Source organism: Nicotiana tabacum, chromosome 19, assembly GCF_000715075.1.
Source record: "Nicotiana tabacum cultivar K326 chromosome 19, ASM71507v2, whole genome shotgun sequence".
Lineage (NCBI taxonomy): Eukaryota > Viridiplantae > Streptophyta > Magnoliopsida > Solanales > Solanaceae > Nicotiana > Nicotiana tabacum.
In genome coordinates, this window is record NC_134098.1 from 54,992,917 (window position 1) to 55,017,058 (window position 24,142).

Below are 24,142 nucleotides of genomic sequence, written 5' to 3' on the forward strand. Positions count from 1 at the left end.
TTATTCTATTTGGGCATGTAATAATTTATATTAATGAATGAAGGAGAAATTAGTGATAAGGGGGCTGGGGTGTCTTAATTCTTACATGAACGAGTAGAAAACCCGTCCATAGGATTTAATTGCCTTGCTTGTTGTTTGTTTGACATGCCACATTCATATAAATCATGCCTATAGGAAATCACACACCTCACTCAACTTGTTTAATACCCATAAACATTATCCAAAAGTATGTTGGTTTGAGTAATCGCTTTACTTGCTCTCATATTTAGCCGTGCGCTATTAGACAACATGCCTATAGGAACCAAATGCTAACTAACGCCAATAACTACTTGTTTAATTATTAGACAGCATGCCTATAGGATGCAATAATACATGCCTTTGCTAATGCTCATCTAGATACCATATCTATAGGGCTTTAATTAATTAATCGACTGCTTCTGTTGCTCTTATTACACTGCCCGCCTAGATAACATGTCTATAGGGATATGCACGATGAATTTGTGTTTAAATACCAACTATAGAGAACCTGCCTATAGGATACTGATACTCGCTTAGAAAGCATGTCTATAGGATCAAACACGAATAATTCCGAGTTTTCTAATAGCTTTCACCGCCGCATGGCACAAGTAACTTAGAGATCATGTCATAGGTTTTGTAATACCCGTAATTTGCAAATTCGATAGTCTAAAACAGCAGCACTGCCGGTAGGACGTTTAAAACTGGGATCACATAGAAGCCATGTCTATAGGACTTAACGCCTTAATTCTGAAACTCCCTAATATAACAAATCTACCCGCATGCATTTGTTGTTTATGTGTGGAGGCTAACTTGAGCCATTTATTGATTTTGCGTGTAGTCCTACATGTTTTGAATGTGCGTCTAGTTTTATCTTTTGAGCACCCTAAGTAAAGTCTAGAATCACCCAAATAGTAGGTCCAAAGCCTCCCGGACCATAGGCATGATACGGGTAGTGCACGCATATGGCACAATTTAGAATGAACTAGAGCGCTTTAGGTAAATAACTTTTACATAGTAATTGGGTAGCGGGAGATGATAGTCTGTGCCCACTGAATAAAAAGAGCAACCCCTACCCTAAGGGAGTTATGAAGTATTATTTATATTGCACGAGGCGATCCTTTAGACTAAAAAACTTAGGACCCCCCTCCTTTATATGTTTATTGTTCGCGCCTTGTTTCTTTGAACTTAATAATTAGGTTGTATCCTGTAACCTCTAAAGACTTGTACTCATCAATTATATATATAGTTTAAATCCTTCACATGTGCGATTTTCTTTACACTTGTTTACATTGTAGTTAAACTTTTAAATTCCCTGTCTTCCTTCACTTATACGATCACATAAGATAAACCAATAATCCTACATAGTGTGAATTTCGGTCGGTACTAACAGTTGTGGACCTCGAAGAGTGCTAACACCTTCTCTTTGAGGTAATTTGAGTGCTTACCTGATCTTTGGTGGCGTAGACTAGTTAAATAGAGTTATTTGCAAATAGGTGCCATAACGCACCTTAAAAATCATTAGGTGGCGACTTTTCTCTTGTTATATCCATTTAAAAGAGTTGTCACATGTCGAAACCCACTTTCGCAAGAAAATAGGGCGCGACACCAATCAATTGGCAAATGATATCGCCTCCCATATAAGGCCTTGTATGGATCTATCTGGATGCTCGACTGATAGCTGTTGTTGTAAGAGAACTCCGCTAGAGTTAAAAACTGGTCCCATTGACCCCTGTAATCAATAAAGCATACCGACAATATGTCTTCCAATATCTGAATAGTGTACTTGGACTGTCCATCCATCTGAGGATGAAACACAGTACTGAGCTCGACCCGCATTCCCAACTCACGTTGTACGGCTCTCCAAAAATTGCGATGTGAACTTCCTGCCTCGGTTAAGAATGATAGAAATGAGCACGCCGTGCAGGCGGATAAACTCCCGGATGTAAATCTGAGCCAATCGCTCTGAAGAATAGGAAGTCATCACCGGAATGAAGTGTATGGACTTAGTCAACCGGTCCATACTAAGCTAGACTGCGTCAAATTTCCTTAAGGTTCGTGGTAATCCTGTCATAAAATCCATAGTGATGCGCTCCTACTTCGCTTTCGGTATCTCCAATCTCTGAGTTAACCCACCCGATTTATGATGCTCGAACTTCACCTATTGACAATTCAAACACCGAGAGACATAAGAAATAATATCTTTCTTCATTCTTCGTCACCAACAATGCTGTTTCAAGTCCCGGTACATCTTTGTGACACCTAGGTTAATGAAATAGTGCGAGATGTGGGCCTCCTCGAGGATCAACTCTCTTAACCCATCAACATCTGGAGCACAAATACGGCCCTGAAGCCACATAACGCCATCATCACCAATCACAACCTCCTTGGCACCATCCTGTTGCACCGTGTCCCTCAAAATCAACAAGTGAGGATCATTAAACTGGAGAGCCTTGATACGCTCCAACAATGATGACTGTGTTACAACACAAGCAAGAACCCGACTAGGCTCCGAACGTCTAATCTCACAAATTGATTTGCCAAAGCTGAACATCCATAGCTAGTGGTCTGTTCTATACTGGTAAATATTCTAAACTGCCCATGCTCTCTGCCTTCCTACTCAATGCATTGGCCACTGTATTGGCCTTCCCCGTATGATATAATATGGTGATATCATAGTCTTTTAGTAACTCTAACCATCTCTGCTGCTGCAAATTAAGGTCCTTCTTCTTGACCAGGTGCTGGAGAGTCCGATGGTTAGTATAGAGCTCACATGGAATGCCGTATTGATAGTGCCTCCAAATCTTTAGCGCATGAACAATGGTTGACAACTCTAGATCATGTACATGGTAATTCTTCTCGTGAAGCTTTAACTGATGAGACGTGTAGGCAATCACCTTACTGTCCTACATCAACATCGCGCCAATCTCAATACGCGATGCATCATAATACATGGTATAAGATCCCGAACCTGTAGGCAACACCAACACTAGGGTAGTAGTTAATGCAGTCTTGAGCTTTTGAAAGCTCACCTCATACTTGTCGGACCATCTGAAAAGAGCACTCGTCTGGGTCAATATAGTTAAAGGAGTTGCGATGGATGAAAAACCCTCCACCAAACAAAGATAATAACCCGCCAAACCTAAAAAGCTCCAAATCTTTATTGCTGATGTAGGTCTAGGCTAGTTCTGAACTGCTTCAATTTTTTTCGGATCCACCTTAATCACCTCAATGGACACCATGTGATCTAAGAATTCCACCAAATAAAGCCAAAACTTGCACTTGGAGAATTTAGGATATAACTTCTTCTCCCTCAAAGTTTGGAGCACGGTCCTAAGGTGCTGCTCGTGATCCTCCCAACTGTGAGAATACACCAAAATGTCATCAAATGAACACGATAACAAAGGAATCAAAATATGTCTGGAACATGTTGTTCATCAGGTGCATAAAGGCTGCTAGGGCATTAGTCAGCCCAAAAGACATCATCGGAAACTCACAGTGTCCATAGTGGGTCCTGAACGTTGTCTTCGAAATATATAAGCCCGAATATTCAACTGATGGTACCTCGACCTCAAGTCAATCTTCAGGAATACCTTAGAACCCTGAAGCTGATCAAACATATCATCAATACGTGGTATGGGGGAATAGAGATGGGCTGAGTTCCCGGTACCAATTCAATACCAAAATCAATATCCCTATTGCACGGCATGCCTAGTAGGTCTACTGGGAAGATATCTAGGAAGTTTCTCACTACCGGAACTGACTTAACGATAGGAGTATTGGCTATAACATCCCTCACATAGGCTAAGTATGCCCAACACCCCTTCTCAACCATCCATTGTGCCTTCAGAAAAGACACCACCCTACTAGGAACATTTCCTAATGAAACTCTCCACTCCAATCTCGGGAACCCCGGTGTGACCACTATCACGATATTAGCGTGACAATCCAGAAAATTGTGATATGGAGACAACTAGTCCATGCCCAAGATCATATAAAAGTCCACCATACTGAGTAAAAGAAGCTCTACCCTAGTCTCATAGCCCCGATAAAGACTACACATGAATGATAGACACGGTCTACCACAATAGAATCCCCAACAGGCATAGATACATAAACATGAGCTCTCAAAGAATCACGAGACATATCCAAATATGGAGCAAAATAGGATGACATATGAATAAGTGGAATTCAGATCAAATAAGACTGATGCATCTATATGGCTAACCGAAACAATATATGTGATGAGCGCATCAGATGACTCTACCTCAGGTCTAGATAAAAATGCATAGAAATGGGCCTGAGCCCCACCAATCTGGCATCCCCCTCTCGGACGGCCTCTCCTTGACTGACCTCTACTTCTAATAGCTTGATCACACCGGGTTACCTAACCCCCGCCTCTAGCTGGCTGAGCGGGCGATGGAGCAATCGGTGCCAGAATCATGGCATAAGTACATTGCTGCGACATACTGCTCTGAAGTCTAGGACAATACCTTTTGATATGACATGTACCTCCACACTCAAAGCACTCTCTTTGCTAATGTGGCTACTTAATTTGGGATTGACCCTGGCGGTCAGAATAACCACTGTGATAGCTCTGAATCGGTGGTGCACTGATGGGAGCTGAAGGTGCACTATAGGCTAGCTGCTCAGAACGAGACCCATAAGAACCACGACTGCCCAAAGCACCATGTGATGACCTGTAGTGCTGACTGTACCGGCCTGATAGGATGGCCTATACCAAATGAGCCCCTTCCTCCATATGAGGCTTAGCTGGATATTACAGGAAGTTTATGGAGGATTCTCTACCCTTGCCTCTCCGTTGACTAAATTGACGCAGAAGGCGGTTAAGTTCCAATGGTCATATGCTTTTGAAAGGAGCTTATACCATAAGTAAGGCCATCTATAAATCTCCTCACCCTCTCCCTCTCAGTAGGGATCAAGACAACTGCAAGACAAGATAAATTTGCGAATCTGTTCTCATATTAGGTAAAAGTCATGCTACCCTATTGGAGGTGCTCAAACTGACTGCGGAAGTCATCTCTCTAAGTGAATGGGATGAACTTCTCCAAGAATAACTGTGAGAACAGAGATCAAGTGAGTAGAGGTGAACCTGATGGTCTACCCCGAACATACTCCTGCCACCACCTCTTGGCGGAGCCATGCATCTAAAATACTGCGAAGTCAACTCTACTATACCCATGTTGCGCAATACCTCATGGCAACGGTCCAAGAAATCCCGGGGTTCCTCATAAAGTGATCCACTAAAGCGTATAGACAATAACGTTTTGAACTTGTCCAATCTCTTCAGCTTCTCGGACGACCTAACAGGTCCTTCCCTGGACTGTGTAGCAATAATAGGCTGAACTGCTCCAACTGATGAAACTGCTGGAGTCTGATATCCGTGAACCATCTGCTCTAGAGTGTGAGCAGCGGGAGTGTGGGCTCCTCCCCCATCATGGGAGATGACTGGTGCCATAAGGAACACACTGTCCTAGGCCATACTCTCCATAGGCCCATTAAGCGGACTAGGGTATCCTAAAGTACTGGGGTGCCAATGAACCCCTTTGGGACCTAAGCTGGTCCAACTGACACAGTCTGAACAAGAATATCCTCCTCCTGCTCGATTTGAGGCATTGCTATAGGTGCTGCTGCGTGTGCTCAAGGCTGAACTCTGCCTCTAGCTCTGTCTCTCCCTTGGACCCTACCCCTGATAGTGGCTGCAACCTAGGGCTCCAGCTTCTGATATGCCGTGGAAGCTGTACGTGTCTTCACCATCTGCGAGAGAACAAGAATAATATGATTCAAACCCAATGATAGAATAAAGTTGCACGATAGAGAAAGAAAGAAGTGAAATTTTCCTAAAGCCTTATAGCCTCTAGAAGATAATTACAGACGTCTCCGTACCGATCCTCCAAACTCTACTAAGCTCGCTCATGGATCGTGAGACCTAAGCAATTGTAACGACCCAGCCGGTCGTTTCGAGAGTTATAGCCCCGTTTTCCCCATTTCTGCTTCTTTTTGTGTTATTCAGCTATATTATGTTATATCAGGTTAGTTGGTTTGGGTCCGGGAGGAACTCGGAGTGAAATGAGACACTTAGTCTCATAATTGAAAAATTGAGTTAGAAAAATAGACCGGATATGGACCTATGTGTAAACGATCTCGGATTTGAATTATGATAATTCCAATAGCTCCATAAGGTAATTTTAGGCTTAGGAGCGTGTCCAGAATATTATTTGGAGGTTCGTAGAGGAATTAGGCTTGAAATGCAGAAAGTTTAATTTTTGAGAAGTTTGACCGGAGGGGGAGTTGAATTTTTGATATCGGGGTCAGAATTTGATTCTAAAAATTAGAATACCTCTGTTATGTCATTTATGACTTGTGTGCAAAATTTGAGGTCAATCCGACGTGATTTGATAGGTTCCGGAGTTGTATGTAGAAATTAGAAATTTCAAAGTTCATTAGGCTTGAATTGGGGTGTAATTCATGGTTTTAGCGTTGTTTGAGGTGATTTGAGGGTTTGACTAAGTCCGTATGATATTTTAGGACTTATTGGTATATTTGGTTGAGGTCCCGAGGGGCTCGGGTGAGTTTTAGATGGTAAACTGGTTGAGTTTTGGACTTGGAACTCTGCTGGAATTTTTCTGATGCATCATCTGGTTTCCTTCATCGCGTTCGTGAGTGGAGCCTCGCGTTCGTGAAGAAGAACTAAGAGGTTGGTAATATTTTCTCTTCGCGTTCGCGAAGAGAAGCTCGCGTTCGCGAAGGGTGGACTGGGTGTGCATCGCGAACGCGGAGGGTGTTACGCGTTCGCGAAGAAGAGAGGAAGCAGCCAAAGACCCCAGGCAATTGGTCTACGCGTTCGCGTAGTGAGGGGGAAAGAAGCATCGCGTTCACGATGGCTTGAACGCGTTTGCGTAAGAAGGCATTGAGGTAGAGGCATTTTGTGCTTCGCGAACGCGAGGGTGATGTCGCATTCGCGAAGGAGGAATTTGGATGGGAGCTATTATTTTGTGCTTCGCGAACGCGAGGCTTTGACCGCGTTCGTGAAGAAGAAAAGTCTGGGCAGTGAGTTTAAGTTCTGAAAATGTGTCTTTGTCCCATTTTTAGTTTTTGGCGATTTGGAGCTCGGAAGTAAGGCGATTTTGGGTGATTTTCAGAGGAAACAACGGGGTAAGTGTTCTTAACTCAATATTGGTTAAATTACCCGAATCCATGGTTGTTTTTATCATTTAATTGGTGAATTGAGTTGGGAAAATTTTAAAACCCTCTTGGTTTAAATCGAAGATTTGAGGATCGAGTTGGGGTCGAATTTTTGTAAAATATGTATGGTTAGACTTGTGGTTGAATGGGTTTCCGGATTTTGTAACTTTTATCGAGTTCCGAGACATGGGCCCCACGACGATTTTTGAGCTAATTTTTGGATTTTAATGAAAAATCATTATTATCTTGTGGAATTAATTCCAATGAATTTTATTGACTGAAACAATTTATTTATGACCAGATTCGAGGTGTTTGGAGACCAATTCACGAGGAAAAGACATTGCAGAATAAGAATTTCGCGGTTTGAGGTAAGTTACAATTGTAAATCTAGTCCTGAGGGTCTGAAACCCCGAATTTCGTATCATTCTACTATTTTGAAGTGACGCACATGCTAGGTGACGGATGTGTGGGCATGCACTGTTGGAGATTTGTGACTTGGTCCGTCCCGTAGTAACTGTAAAGTTGCATACTTTGTTAAAACCATTTGATACTTATATGTTTTATAAAGAATTTCTGTAAATTGGGCTGAATGCCATGTTTGGGCCTTGCGCCAATGCTGTTTGGACCCTTAGGGGTTGTTTCTTACCATCCTCTCATTGTTTTCGATTGAAAATCTATACTCAGTCATTTTTATACTTTCTTATCGCATAACTCAGTTTTATGACTCTATTTTGATGAATATAAATGTTTTGGGCCTAATGCCCTATTTTACCTAGATGCCCGAGTGGCTTGAGAGGTTTATGACTGAGTGAGGCTGAATGCCTGATTTGTGAGGATAAGTGTGGATCGGGGCTGCTCGCCTGCAACATACTTTATTATTTTGGCACGTGAGTTGTCCGTGCAGATTATTGCGCTTGGGCTGAAGGAGCCCCTCCTGAGTCTGTACACACCCCAAGAGTGATTGTGAGGTATGCCCGTGTGGCACGAGTGACTGTGAGGTTTGCCCGAGGGGCTGTTTATGAGTGATGTTTTGCCTGAGGAACTGTTTATGATTTCATCATTTTTGTTCACCTTTGCATTGAGCCTTTATTTGAAAAACTGTTGGAAAAATATTTTTAAATGATTTTTACTGGAACCGGGTTTAAACGAGATGATTCGATTCAAACACTGATTTTTAAAGCATGTTGTACTTTACTGAGATTTCATGATATGAACGTTATATGCTTTATTACTCGTCACTACTGCTCAGTCTTTATTTATTGTTATTACTTACTGAGTTGGCGTACTCACGTTATTCCCTGCACATTGTGTGCAGATTCAGGTGTAGTTGGACACGGTAGTAGTTATTGAGTGTTCTGGTTGCAGATTTTTCTTAGAGATAGCAAGGTAGCTGTTTGGCGATCACAGCCCCTACTCTTCTCCCTCTTATCTTCCTCTAGTTGTATTTAGCTATTTTCCAGGCTGAGTTAGCCTTGATATTGCTAGACAGATTATAGTAGATACTCATGACTAGTGACACCCCGATGTCGGGCTTTTCTTTTCCGCACTTCTATTTTTCTTTGATTTGAACTCTTTAAATGGAGGTTTTATGTTAAATAACCTTGAAATTATCTTTGAAATGAAAAAATCGGTTTGTTTTGGAAATGAGTCGGCTTGCCTAGTTCCACGATAGGCACCATCACAACAGAGGTTAGTTTGGGTCATGACAGATTGGTATCAGAGCCTAGGTTACATAGGTCTCACGAGTCATGAGCGGGTTTAGTAGAGTCTTGCGGATCGGTATGGAGACGTCTGTACTTATCTTCGAGAGGCTGCAGAACCTTTAGGAAACTTCACATTCTTGAATTCTTGTCATGAGAATCTTTTGATTCTAGTAACTAAACATCTGTTGTTTCATTCTCTCACAGATGGTGAGGACTCGTACTACCGGTCAGGAGGGCCAGCCACCAAGCTAGGGCCGCGAGAGGCCGAGGCCGCGGTAGAGGCCGTAGTAGGGGCAGAGGTGTAGTCCGTACAACTGCTGGGGTAGTACCTGCAGATCCACCGGTTGTCCCCGATCAGGACCAAGTTCCAGTTGTTGATGCACCAGCTCAAGCACCTCCTGTGCCTATTGTGATTCCAGGCCTTCAAGAGGCCCTAGCTCAGATTCTGACAGCGTGTACTAGCCTTGCTCAGGCGGTCTTTATTTTGACGGCCGCAACCACTTCTCAGGCCAGGGGAGGCACCCAGTCTTCCGTCGCTCGCACACCCGAGCAGGTTATTCAGGGACTTCAGACACCAGAGGCACCACTAGCCCAGCCAGTTACTGTTGCTCAGGATTATGTGGTTCCTGCTATGCTTGAGGATGATCAGCATAGGTTGGAAAGGTTTGGGAGACTTCAGCCACCACCTTTCAGTGGCACAGAGAGAGAGGATGCTCAAGACTTTTTGGACAGGTGTCAGAGGATATTCCGTTCTACTAGTATTCTAGAGACTTGTGGGGTCTCATTCACTACCTTTTAGTTTTCTGGGGCTGCACTCAGATGGTGGGAGACTTACGAGAGGCACAGGCCTGTTGGCGCAACACCCTTTACTTGGCAGCAATTCTCCGTGGTTTTTTTGGAGAAGTTTGTGCCTCGATCTCGCAGAGAGAAGCTGCGCAGGCAGTTTGAGCGGCTTCGCCAGGGTGATATGTCTGTGACACAGTATGAGATGCGATTCTCTAAGTTGGCCCATCATGCTATCTGGTTGGTTCCCACAGACAGAGAGAGGATCATGAGGTTTATTGATGGCCTCACTTATCAGCTACAATTGCTCATGACCAAGGAGTGGGTTTTGGGTGCTACCTTTGATGAGGTTGTCGTCATTTCTCGGCAGATTGAGATGGTTTGCGGTCAGGAGATGGTTGAGCGGGAGGCCAAGAGGCCTCGTGGTCAGGGTGGATTCAGCGGTGCTCTTTTTGGGGGTCAGTTCCAGCACGGTAAAGGTCATCATTTCAAACAGGCTCAGTTAGCTCGGCCATTTCATCAGGGTGTATCATCTGGCCATGGTTCTCATAGTTCTTATCAGGGCCACTCATCACTTAGTGCCCTTCCAGTTCAGAGTTCGTCCCGTGCTCCACCTGTTCAGGGCTCTTCCATGCCAGGTTCTTCTACCAGTCATCCCGGTGCTAGGGGTTCCCTTCAGTTTCCGCCGCCAGCACTAGGGAGTTATTTTGAGTGTGGGGAGTTGTTTTCAGGTTCCAGAGTCGTTTGTAGAAATTAGAAATTTCAAAGTTTATTAGGCTTGAATTGGGGTGTAATTCATGGTTTTAGCGTTGTTTAAGGTGATTTGAGGGTTCGACTAAGTCCGTATGATATTTTAGGACTTGTTGGTATATTTGGTTGAGGTCCCGAGGGGCTCGGTTGAGTTTCGGATGGTTAACGGGTTGGATTTTGGACTTGGAACTCTGCTGGAATTTTTCTGATCCACCATCTGGTTTCCTTCATCGCGTTCGCGAGTGGAGCCTCGCATTCGCGAAGGGTGGACTGGGTGTGCATCGCGAATGCGGGAGGTGTTACGCGTTCGCGAAGAAGAGAGGAAGCAGCCAAAGACACCAGGCAATTGGTCTACGCGTTCGCGTAGGGGGTGTCGCGTTCGCGTAGTGAGGGGGAAAGAAGCATCGCGTTCGCGATGGCTCGAACACGTTCGCGTAAGAAGGCATTGAGGCAGAGGCATTTTGTGCTTCATGAACGCGAGGGTGATGTCGCGTTTGCAAAGGAGGAATTTGGATGGGAGCTATTTTTTTGTGCTTCGCGATCGCGAGGCACTGACTGCGTTCGTGAAGAAGAAAAGTCTGGGCAGTGAGTTTAAGTTCTGAAAATGGGACTTTGTCCCATTTTCAGTTTTTGGCAATTTGGAGCTCGGAAGTGAGGCGATTTTGGGTGATTTTCAGAGGAAACAACGGAGTAAGTGTTTTTACTCAATATTAGTTTAATTACCCGAATCCATAGTTGATTTTATCATTTAATTGGTGAATTGAGTTGGGAAAATTTTAAAACCCTCTTGGTTTAAATCGAAGATTTGAAAGTTAAAAAAAAATAAAAATATTTGAGGGTCGAGTTGGGGTCGTTGTTTTGTAAAATTGGTATGGTTAGACTTGTGGTTGAATGGGTTTTCGGATTTTGTAACTTTTTTCGAGTCCCGAGACGTTTTTTGAGCTAATTTTTGAATTTTTATGGAAAATCATTATTATCTTGTGGAATTAATTCCAATGAATTTTATTGACTGAAACGAATTATTTATGACCAGATTCGAGGCGTTTGGAGACCAATTCACGAGGAAAGGACATTGCAGAATAAGAATTTCGCGGTTTGAGGTAAGTAACGATTGTAAATCTAGTCCTGAGGGTATGAAACCTCGTATTTCGTATCATTCTACTATTTTGAAGTGACGTACATGCTAGGTGACGGGCGTGTAGGCGTGCACTGTTGGGGATTTGTGACTTGGTCCGTCCCGTAGCAACTGTAAAGTTGCATACTTTGTTGAAACCATTTGATACTTATATGTTTTAGAAAGAATTTCTGTAAATTGGGCTGAATGCCATGTTTGGGCCTTGCGCCAATGCTGTTTGGACCCTTAGGGGTTGTTTCTTACCATCCTCTCATTGTTTTCGATTGAAAATCTATACTCAGTCATGTTTATACTTGTTTACCGCATAACTCAGTTTTATGACTCTATTTTGATGAATATAAATGTTTTGGGCCGAATGCCCTATTTTACTAAGATGCCCGAGTGGCTTGAGAGGTTTATGAATGAGTGAGACCAAGGGCCTGATTTGTGAGGATGAGTGTGGATCGGGGCTGTCCGCCTGCAGCATACTTTATTATTTTGGCACGTGAGTTGTCCGTGCAGATTATTGTGCTTGGGCTGAAGGAGCCCCTCCTGAGTCTGTACACACCCCCAGTGAGCGCAGGTACCTACTGAGTGCGAGTGCCGAGTGTCGAGTGCTGAGTGACTGGGAGGTATGAGTGATTATGAGGTATGCCCGAGTGACAAGAGTGATTGTGAGGTATGCCCGAGTGGCACGAGTGACTGTGAGGTTTTCCCGAGGGGTTGTTTATGAGTGATATTTTACCTGAGGGGCTGTTTATGATTTCATCATTTTTGCTCACCTTTGCATTGAGCCTTTGTTTGAAAAACTGTTGGAAAAAAATCTTTAAATATTTTTTACTGGAACCGGGTTTAAACGAGATGATTCGATTCAAACACTGATTTTTAAAGCATGTTGTACTTTACTGAGATTTCATGATATGAACGTTATATGCTTTATTGCTCGTCACTACTGACCAGTCTTTATTTATTGTTGTTACTTACTGAGTTGGCGTACTCACGTTACTCCCTGCACCTTGTGTGTAGATTCAGGTGTAGCTGGATACGGTAGCAGTTATTGAGTGTTCTGGTTGTAAATTTTTCTTGGAGATAGCAAGGTAGCTGTTTGGCGATCACAGCCCCTGCTCTTCTCCCTCTTATCTTTCTCTAGTTATATTTAGCTATTTTCCAGGCTGATTTAGCCTTGATATTGCTAGACAGATTGTAGTAGATGCTCATGACTAGTGACACCCCGATGTCGGGCTTTTCTTTTCCGCACTTCTGTTTTTCTTTGATTTGAACTCTTTAAATGGAGGTTTTATGTTAAATAACCTTGAAATTATCTTTGAAATGAAAATATCGGTTTGTTTTGGAAATGAGTCGGCTTGCCTAGTTCCACGATAGGCGCCATCATGACAGATGTTAGTTTGGGTCGTAACAGCAACCTAGTGCTCTGATACCAACTTAGTACAAAGTAAGAAAGGGACTTTAGGGTCTGCGACACGGTACAACTCTACCTCAAGTCTCCGTATAAGAATAGTCCGAGCGAGCCTACACTAACAGCTGCTAGGACCAACACCAGAATCTGCACAAGAAGTACAGAAGTGTAGTATGAGTACAACCGACCCCATATGCTCAATAAGTGCCGAGCCTAACCTCATCGAAGTAGTGACGAGGCTATAATAAGGCACTTACTATAAACCTGTACGAGTAAAAATGAAATAATAGCAGAACATAGAATTCAAGTGTTAACATGAAAACCGGAACATAAAATATATAACAGAGGGCCCCAGAATATTACCTACGCTCAATTCAGAGTACAACCCAGATATAGAAATAACAGTAAAAAAATGTCATAACATGTCTTCTCTATTGCGGCACGCAACCAGCTACACACATAAAATACTAATACTAATAACGTTGTGGTGTGTAACTCGATCCCAAATAACATATCAATATATGTTGCGGTGTGCAACCCAATCCCAAATAATAATATCAAAATTCATTGCGGCGTGCAACCTGATCCCAAATAATAATACCAACATCTGTTGTGGCGTACAACCCGATCCTAAATAATAATATCAATATCCGTTGGGGCGTGCAACCCGATCCCAAATATATAACATATATGTACAAAAATACGACCAACTACAGTGTACTTCACAATGATACAGAATGAGGGAATTAAAAAAATAATAACACAAGATGGTAAAAGTGGCAATTTAACAACATACAAGAACATAAAGCAAGTAAAGGCAATCAATAAATAAAAATACGGATACATGAAAAACATATGGCAAAATAAGGCATGTAATGAACAAACACATGAATTTAACAAGTGTAAGTAACATTTAAAGCATTTATCATGTAGTAACATGGAATAAATGAAGGCACGAAGTAATTAGAGACCATAACTAAGTACCCCCCTCATGCTTAACCCATGACAACATATGTACACTCGTCACCTTGCATATATGACGCCTCTACACATAAATCAAATAGCAAATAGTCCAATCAAGTCTTAATTCCCTCATGTCAAAGTTAACCATGACACTTACCTCTTTTCGCAACCAAATCAATGACCAATCACGACTTTTCCTTTAGAATAAGCCTCCTAACCAATTGAATCTAGTCAAATATAGTTCAAACAATTCAAAATATGTTTTATAAACTACCCACGGGCGAAAAAGATTCAATCTTTAACTAAATTAAAAAGTCAATAAAAGTCAACCCCGCGCCCGCTTAGTCAAGATCCAAGATTCGGATCAAATTTCGATTACCCATTCACCCCCGAGCCCGGTTATGTGATTTGTTTCAACCGACCTCAATTCGAGGTCTAAATCTCAATTTTACCAATTTTCTAAATTCTACCCAAAATTCCCAATTTCTACTATGAAATCACTAAGTTTAAGGTTAAAAATCAATGAGTGATTATGGAAATACATCAAAACTAGTTGAAAAGTACTAACCAATATAGTTGGGATGAAAATCTCTTCAAAAATCTCTCTAGTCCGAGCTCTAGGTTTAAAAAATAGTGAAAGATAGTGAAATCCCATTTTCATCTTTTATTTAACTAGGCGTAGGTGCTCTTCGCATTCACGGAGCACCTGTCGCGTTCGCAAAGCACACGGGCCAGTTGGCCTTCGTGTTCGCGAGTCCTCCACCACGTTCGCGAAGGCATTCCCCAGCCAAGCCTTCGCGTTCGTGACCAGTAGGTCGCATTCGCGATGAAGAACCCACCTTCCTTCCCCAGCCATCCCAAACTTATGCATTCGCGTGGGGTCTGCCACGTTCGCGATGAGCAGTCCTCCTCCAAGCCTTCGCGTTCGCGACCTACCTCTCGCGTTCGCGTAGTGTATCCATCCTCAGCCCCAAAATTCCCCTTCACGATCGCGATAGTGCCTTCGCGATCGCGAAGCACTGTTACTCTAGCAGAAAATCGAGCAACTCAACAAGTCCAAAATGGTCAGAAATTAATCCGAAATTCACTCGTGCCCCCCGACTCCAATACGAACATGCACACAAGTGTAATAACATCATACAAACTTGCTTGGTGCCTCGAATCATCAAAACAACATCAAAATCATGAATCGATCATCAAAACTTAAGATTTTTCAAGGTTAAACACTTTTTTCCCCAACTTTCCACATAACACGTCGAAACGCCCTCGAGTCACCTGGGACCCCAACAAATATGCATACAAGTCCAAAAATATCATACGAACCTACCGAAATTGTCAAAATACCGACCCGAGGTTGTTTATCAAGAACGTTGACCGTGGTCACCTCTAGTTATTTTTAAAACCAAAAATCACATTTTCTTAAAATATTTTCGTAATTTTTTTCGAAAAACGATACGGATCACGCACATAAATTAATAAATATCAAACGAAGTTATGAGAGGTCTCAAAATACAGAAATAAAGGCTAGTACACAAAATGAACTATGGGATCGTCACAAAGACATTAATTTTACAGGTTTTATAAAATAATTAATGATACCTTTTTCAAAAATTTAGTACTCCACCACAACGCCTGCTGTTAAACATAAGTCATCCAATGATTTTGATTTTTCCTATCGAGAAAGAAGGCCCATTAGCCATAGTTCAGCTTCCTCAACATTTTTTTCACTCTTGGAATCGACTTTGAAAGATATAAAAAAATTATAGAAATATAACATTTTTTTAGGTTGATCAAAACTTTTGACTCCCGCTTGTCCCATAGGCAGAATTTCAAGGTCAAAAGTTAAAAATATTATGTATGGAGCAAGCGATGAGTAACACTTATTAAACTTAAAGTTGTGCCGATAGAGTAAGTGGAGACAAAAATTCAAGACCATCCACTTTGAGGACTATTTATATACTTCATGCGAAAGATATCATACGCATATCTTAACAACTTTATATAAAATGACCCACTCTTTTTATTTCTAACTATTCCTATTAAGAATCTACCTAACTATGGTGTAATTTGACGGCTGAAATATTTTCATCCTTAATTAAAATTCTAGGATTCGAGTGAAAGAGCGCCTCCCCTCCCCCCTCCACACCCTTAATTGGGCCTACTTTGTGCAAATTTAAATGAGATCTTTACATAAAATAGTCGGCCGTGTTTATTGTTTACCCTTCCTAGTCGGTATATATAGATTATATACGATTATACACATGTTATACATGAATTATAAGTATATTATACATCTGTCGATTATTTTTAAGTATATGGGTGAGCGGCAAATTTGGGTTTATTTTTCAATTCAAATCAATCGACCAATAAGCCTCAAATAACGGATGATTAAATAGAAAAAGAGAGGGTGCAAAAGGTATAGTAGGATGTTGAAGAAAGATTTTCGGGGCATTTTTATATATACCCACTTTTGGGGTCACCATTGAAGTTATACCCGCATTGCACAAAATTTTGTAAAGTGTATAAGCTCGGATCTGAAGTAGTTCAATCCTTTCCATGCAACTTCAGAAATCAAAGTTCTTCCATTTTAAGTAGTTCAATCTATTGAATGCAACTTCAGATTTCAAATCTTAAATTCTGAAACATAAACTTGTTATTCGAATTTCAACAATCTAATACACGGTTCAATACACAAATCTACTCCAAATGAGCTCAAGGTTGAAATATAACTTTCAAATATCATAAAAAATAAATCTCAATCATCAAACTGTCAAAACAACAAAAATTTAACGAACCCATTTTGACTAAGAAGAAGAAGAAGAAACTCTAGGTATCAATTAAATTTTTTTCTTAAAAAGTGAGTACAAATTCAATTTGGGCTCGACTGTTTATCAAATTAGGTATCAATTAATTTTCTCACGGAAAATTGGGTGGTAAGATTATGGCTCTACTGTTTATGCTCGACTCTTTCCATTATTGTTAAAGCCTCGTGGGATGTGTATATTGCATGTGAAGATATATGGTACATGTCTTCTACCTTAGATTATTTTGTATATATTCAATATTTCCAAAGTTGGATTGTATATGACGCTGCTCATTCTTTTGGACATATGATGTGCCTAATGAAATAGTTAATCGTTTCATTAAAAGGAAAAAGCAGAAAGAAACCTACCTATGCATTAGAATAGCAAAAATAATTCTTTACGTCGATTAGCAGATAGCAATTAGTTTTTTCTTTTAACTTTTATTTTCAAAGCATTTGTATTGCCATATTGCCTAAAGCCATTTTTGAATTTAATTCTATTTATTTACGAAAAATATATATTTAACTTGAGTGTTAAAGTCTAACGCATTGACTCATTGGAATTGTCACTTCAAATTTTTTATTTTCATTTTAATATTTGCTCTTTGAGGTGCGCTTTCACAATGGAGTTAGCTACTTCTCAAACTAATTAGTAATTACGAAATAGACATACAAGATCTACACGCAGAAAGAAGGAAGGAGTATTTGGATTTGATAATTTCATATAAATCATCTTTCAGTGGCAGGCTGTCTGCTTAGAGCCAATCCGATCGTCAAAGTATTAATTTTAAACCTTACACATAACAATATGTGAATTTCAATAATTTTGAAAATTTACACTCTTTTTATTTCAATTTGTAAGTTTTTTCACAATTAATATGTATGACAGCATCCCAAGTATTTTAATATCCACTTTCCTTAATTCCGGAAATTCCACTAAATTAGTCAAAATTAATACTCATATCTTAAGTTTTGCGCTCAAGCAAATATTGTCATATAAATTGAAACAAGACGACTACTATTTCTTTTTCTAAAAAGAGTGTACTCAATAAATAGCTAGACACTCGAGTTATAAATATTTGCAACAAAAATTGGTGATCATAAATATATGTAGTATAAGTCTCTTGTTTGTAAGGTAGAGTAGTCTTTATACACCAAATTACATTTTATATATACCCGGGTAAATGTTTACATTATCATCAAGAAATATAGTTTGTAACATGGTATCGAAGCGAGACTAGCTCATCGATCAATGTTGTGTTTCTCAATGTTGGACCCTCGTGCTATGTTATACACACTTCAATTATTCAGTCTTATGCGTGCGAGAGAGTGATAAGTCTCACATTGGTTGAGGGAATGAATTGCTGTATCCTTTTATTATCTCGGGTAATTCAGCCCTCATAAGCTATTTTTTGGCTTGCAGAACATGATCCGAAAGGGATACACAACTTAGAAACAAAGTACAAATGTGGAGGAAGATAAGGTAGGAAGGATGATCGAGACACGAACTTGAGCAACCATTCTAATCTACTTGGTACAAAAATATAACAATACAAGGATAGCCTCTTCAATGTGTATAACATGAGGGAAGCACAAGCATTTTCTCAATATTACATAGATCTCATCAACATCAACCATTAAGTACATAGAAAGAGGCATAATTAAATACCTGAAAATTAACTCTTTTTATTACTTCTGAAATAAGACAATCACTGTTGTCTTGTTTTGGAGGACCGGAAGAAGGGATGATACACAATACTCCCCTATTTAAATTTTGCCAAAGATCTATTGTCTTTTATCGTTGTAAAAAGTATATCCTTAACTTTCTTATACAACAAAGACCTATAAGATCAACGGGTGTTAGAAACTGCCATACCTCAAAAGATTTAAAAAGAAAAAAATTATTTCTACATCAGACCAGCCTACTCCTTTTCCAAGACAATCCGAAAGTATTTTTCATATGCACTAAATCATATCAACTAACTATGGTTAAGTAATTTGGTCAAATGAGAAAGCATATCAATTAACCATGATTAAATGAAAGAAGTTTATATGCTAACCGTGTCATATTTCTATTGGTGCAAACATCTGGTGTGTAAAACTTTTATCATTGTTTAGTCCGACACATTGTTGTATAGGGTAAAATATAATATGACGCGTGGCCGACTAAAAGGAGGACACGTGGAATCCAAGATGGAATGGATGAGGACCGAACGCAGCCACTGTGCTTGTCACCGGAACAGATAACGTTCATAAAAGTGTATTAAATGCTCTGCGCTCGGTAGCATTTACTAAGGAATATTCTACAGCATTAAGAGCGGCAGTCCGTTATAAAGAATTTGGCATTTATGCTCAACGTTACATCTTCATCAATAACCCTCATAATTGACATTAAAGGAGGGCACGATCCTAGGACCTTCTTCCCTAGACATATCTATAAATAGTGAGCTCAGTTATCATTGTAAGGGATAAGAAATTTCTAGCAAGAACATATATTATATTCTATACAAAGCTTTATAAAATTTTACTCTCTTGCTTTTTGATTCCATCATTGCTGTGTTCGAAAACCGTGTTCACAGAATCACTATCTTTGCTATTTCATCTACATTCCAAGGCTAAGTACTGCGTATTTCTTTGATTATTATATTATTTCAGAATCAAATTAGTTCACTTGTCTAGAAACCACATATAAATTCAACTGTATCATTTTACGGGTAAACAGTTTGGCACCCACCATGGGGCCTAGACAGTCGTGCAATTAAATTGATCCTTGCCTCTTTTACTAACGTGTTTTGACTATTTTTGTCGTAGAAAAAATCGCAAAAAATGGCAGATAACATTGTTAACGATGCACACAACCCCAAAATTCGAGGGATCAACCTCATTTCGAGGACTCAATTAGTGATACCCGCAATGAGGGAAATGACGCCACGCCGGTGCATGACAGACGGTACCCTCGACAAGTTTGGGAAAGAACTCCCGATGATGTTGACGAGGAGCAAGTAGAGGATGCTGTGAGGATCCTGCAAGAGCAACATGCAATCATTCTAGGCCATCTCATGCGGCAGGATCAGGTTATGACGGAACTAAAGCAGGCGATATCAGGTGCTTCGAATAATGCGAACAGGTGCGATCCGATTCCTCCCATTGTTCCTGCAGACCAAACAACACAGAGAATCGATAACAACACTCCCAGGGGTGAAGTTGGCTTCGATGGGCCCAGGGGGAGCATATCAGGTCTTAATAACGAGAATGATTCATTCAAAGATGAGCTTTTACAATTCATGAGGGAAGTGAACGACCACATGGATCAAATCCTGGGCGCACCACCAATATTGAAAGGCCCGAACTCAAAGAAGTATGTTCAATTACCGTACAAGACAAGTGCGACACCAGTACTGATCCCGAAGTGTTTTAAAATGCCTGAAGTTCCCAAGTATGATGGAACTTCAGACCCATAGGAACATATTACCACTTACACAACGACGGTGAAAGGAAATAATCTAGCTCCTCATGAAATTGAATATGTGTTGCTAAATAAATTCGGTTAAACCATCACAGGGGAGCCCTAACGTGGTATTCATTACTGCCCGAGCATTCCATAGATTCCTTTGAGATGCTCGCGGATTCTTTCATTAAAGCTCACGCTGGGGCCAGAAAGGTGCAAGCCCGGAAGACCGACATATTCAGAATCGCACAAGGAGAATCGAAATTGTTATGAGAGTTTGTCACCCGGTTCCAGAAAGAAAGAATGTTGCTCCCGGCCATCCCGGATGAATGGGCAGCTGAAGCATTCACCAAAGGATTGAATCCAAGAAGTTCAGACACTTATCGAAAACTGAAGGAGAACCTGCTTGAGTTTTAAAAAACAACCTGGGAAGATGTTCACAAATGGTACGAGTCGAAGATAAGGATCGAAGATGACTAGGTTGATTCTACATTATCGGCCAAAGGATGGGAGAAGAACATAGAAAAACCAAAGGATGACTACAACGCGGGTAGGCGGACTTTGAGGGGTCGATTTTTACCCTACGAGCGTACCGAAGGCCGTGGCAAAATTTTTGAGCAACAAACAAGTTCACCGTTGATAGAGGGACTGACCGTGGTCGAAACAATAGATCACTTCAAGATAAACAAACGTCGAGGTCTCGAGATATTTCTTACCCTAGGTTATAAGAATATAACTTCAATGTTAGTGTAGTGGAACTGGTGTTAGCCATGAGGAACATTAAAAAAGCATGATTCCCGAGACCTATGAGGTCCGATTCCAGCAACAGGGATCCCAATTTATGGTGCGAATACCACGGTACAAACGGTCACCAGACAGGGGACTGCCGACATCTTCGGGAGGAGGTGGCAACGCTATTAAAGAATGGTCATCTCCGAGAATTCTTGAGTGATCGATCTAAGAACAATTACGGTCGCAACAACGTAGAATCTTCAAAAGCAGGAAAAGAAGCACCACGCTAGACAATCAACATGATCTTTAGGGGGAACGAAATTAATGGGGCACCTTTTCGGCGGCAAAGAAGACTAAAATATTGATAACTCACAGCAAAAGTCTTCGGGAGGATGATATCACTTTCACGGAGGAGGACGCAGACGGATTACTATTACCACACAACGACGCACTGGTAATCTCTTTAAATATTTTAGATTTTCAAATTAAGAATGTTCTAGTGGATCCAGGAAGTTCGGCTAATATCATATAATGGAGGGTATTGGAACAAGCTAAACTCACTGGAAGCATTATTCCGGCAACAAAACTCCTCGCTGGATTCTACCTTGCGAGCGTGACAACCCGGGGAGAGATCCTGCTGCTCACGAATGCTGAAGGAGTAATGAACACAAATCTCTTCGAAGTAGTGGATGGTGATATGGGATACAACATCATCTTAGGAAGGCCATGGTTACACGAGATGAAAGTTGTACCTTCGACGTATCACCAATTGCTGAAGTTTCCAACGCCCAAAGGAATCAAGCAGATAAGAGGTAACCAACCGGTAGCGAGGGAGATGAATGTAATCTCAGTTTCCAGTAGCAAAGGGAAGGAGCGCACGACATAGAAATTACAGGAACCGACACCTACTCTCAAGTTAGAAGAGGTTATTCCAGGGCCAGAATCGTCTGAACAATATCAGGTGCCGAGATATTTCCAAGTTCCGGAAGAAACGGACGCAACGAAATCCACGGCAGAGGAACTAGAGTAAGTGCCATTGTTTGAAGAATTCTTAGAAAGAAAATTTCACTTGGGGACAGGACTACATCCCGAGCTCAGGTCTGGTTTTATTGAATTCCTTAAAATTAACGTTGATTGTTTTGCATGGTCGCACGAGGATATGATAGGTATCCCGACGGAAATAGCCGTGCACAAGATGAGTTTGGATCCTAACGTACCACCGTTACGGCAGAAGAAGAGCCTTTTTTTCGAGGCCAGGAATAAATTCGTTAAAGAAGAGGTAACCCGCTTGCTTAAAATTGGTTCGGTCAGAGAGGTAAGATATCCAGATTGGCTAGCCAATGTAGTAGTAGTTCCTAAAAAGAACAATAAATTTTATATGTGTTTAGACTATAAAAATCTTAATAAGTCGTGCCCGAAAGATTCGTTTCCACTGCCAAATATCGATCAAATGATTGATGCCACGACCGGGCATAAATTGATGAGTTTCCTTGATGCTTATTTTGGGTACAACCAAATTAAGATGATACCGGAAGATCAGGAAAATACTTCATTTATAACAAATTTCGGTACATATTGTTACAATGTAATGCCTTTTGGGTTGAAAAACGCCGGAGCCACTTACCAACGGCTCGTAAATAAGATGTTTGAAAAGCAAATAGGAAAAACCATGGAAGTTTATATAGAAGATATGCTCATTAAGTCTTTGAATGCAGGTGACCACCTTAAGCATTTGCAAGAAACATTCGATATCCTGAGGAAGCATAACATGAAACTTAACCCCGAGAAGTGCGCATTCAGAGTCAGCTCTGGTAAGTTCCTGGGATTTCTGGTCTCACAAAGGGGAATTGAAGTAAACCCCGACAAAATCAAGGCCATAGACGATATCCCATATCAATTATCAAATGTGAAGGAAGTCCAAAGACTCACAAGAAGGTTAGCAGTTTTGAGCAGGTTTATTTCCCGGTCGTCAGAAAAATGTCATCGCTTCTTTACATTATTCAAAAAGAAGAACAATTTTGAACGGACGCCGGAGTGCCAACAGGCTTTGAGGGACCTGAAGAAGTACTTATCAAGCCCTCTATCGCTCTCGAAACCGAAAGAAGGCGAAACATTGCTAGTCTACCTCGCGGTTTCAGAAGTTGCGATTTTAGTCCGGGAGAACGAAGGTATGCAATTTACTATTTATTACGTTAGCCAAATTTTAACGGGAGCAGAAACTCGCTACCCATATTTTGGAAAAACTGGCCTTCGCTCTCGTAGTCGCCGCTCGAAAGCTGAGGCCCTATTTCCAATGCCACCTAATAGCTGTGGTGACCACTTTTCCTTTGAGGAGCATCCTTCATAAACCCAAACTCTCGGGCAGATTGGCCAAATAGGCCATCGAAATGAGTGAATTTGATAGAGAATATAAATCGAGGACTGCAATTAAGTCACAAGTCTTGGTTGACTTCGTGGCTGATTTTAGTCTAGGACTTCTACCTCTGGTAACCAAGGAGGCAGTAATGGTGTCAGAATCGACATTAGGGGTTTGGACCTTATTTACAAATGGAGCCTCGAACGTAAAAGGGTCCGGCCTCGAAATAGTTTTAATCACACCTTCAGGGAAAACCTTAAGGCAAGCCATCAACACGATCCCTTTAACTAACAATGAAGCAGAGCATGAAGCTTTGATTGTAGGGTTCAAATTGGCCCGGGGACTTGATTTCGAGATTATAGTAATCAAATGCGACTCACAACTGGTGGTAAATCAGCTTTACGAAATTTTTGATACCAAAGAAGAACATGTGCAATAATATGTGGTAAAGATCCAGGCTCTTGTGGCACGATTCCGTGAGTGGTTAATAACTCATATCTCGAGAGAGGATAATGCAGAAGCGGATGCATTATCAAACTTAGGTTTATCGACGGAAATAAAAGGATCGGAGTTCAGAACGGTGGTACAACTGATGAGCCCGGTCCTTGATACGGATGGTTACTACGAGGTGAATTCGGCTAGTTTGGTCTGGGACTGGAGGAACGAAATAATCAACTACCTCAAGCACGAAAAGTTTCCCGACGATCCCAAAGCATCACAGGCGTTACACACCAAACCTGCATGTTACAGCTTCAGGAAAGGCCAATTATATAAAAAATCTTTCCAAGGCCCGCTGGCCCGGTGTTTAGGAGCGTCAGGAGCTGACTATGTCATGAGAGAAATCCACGAAGG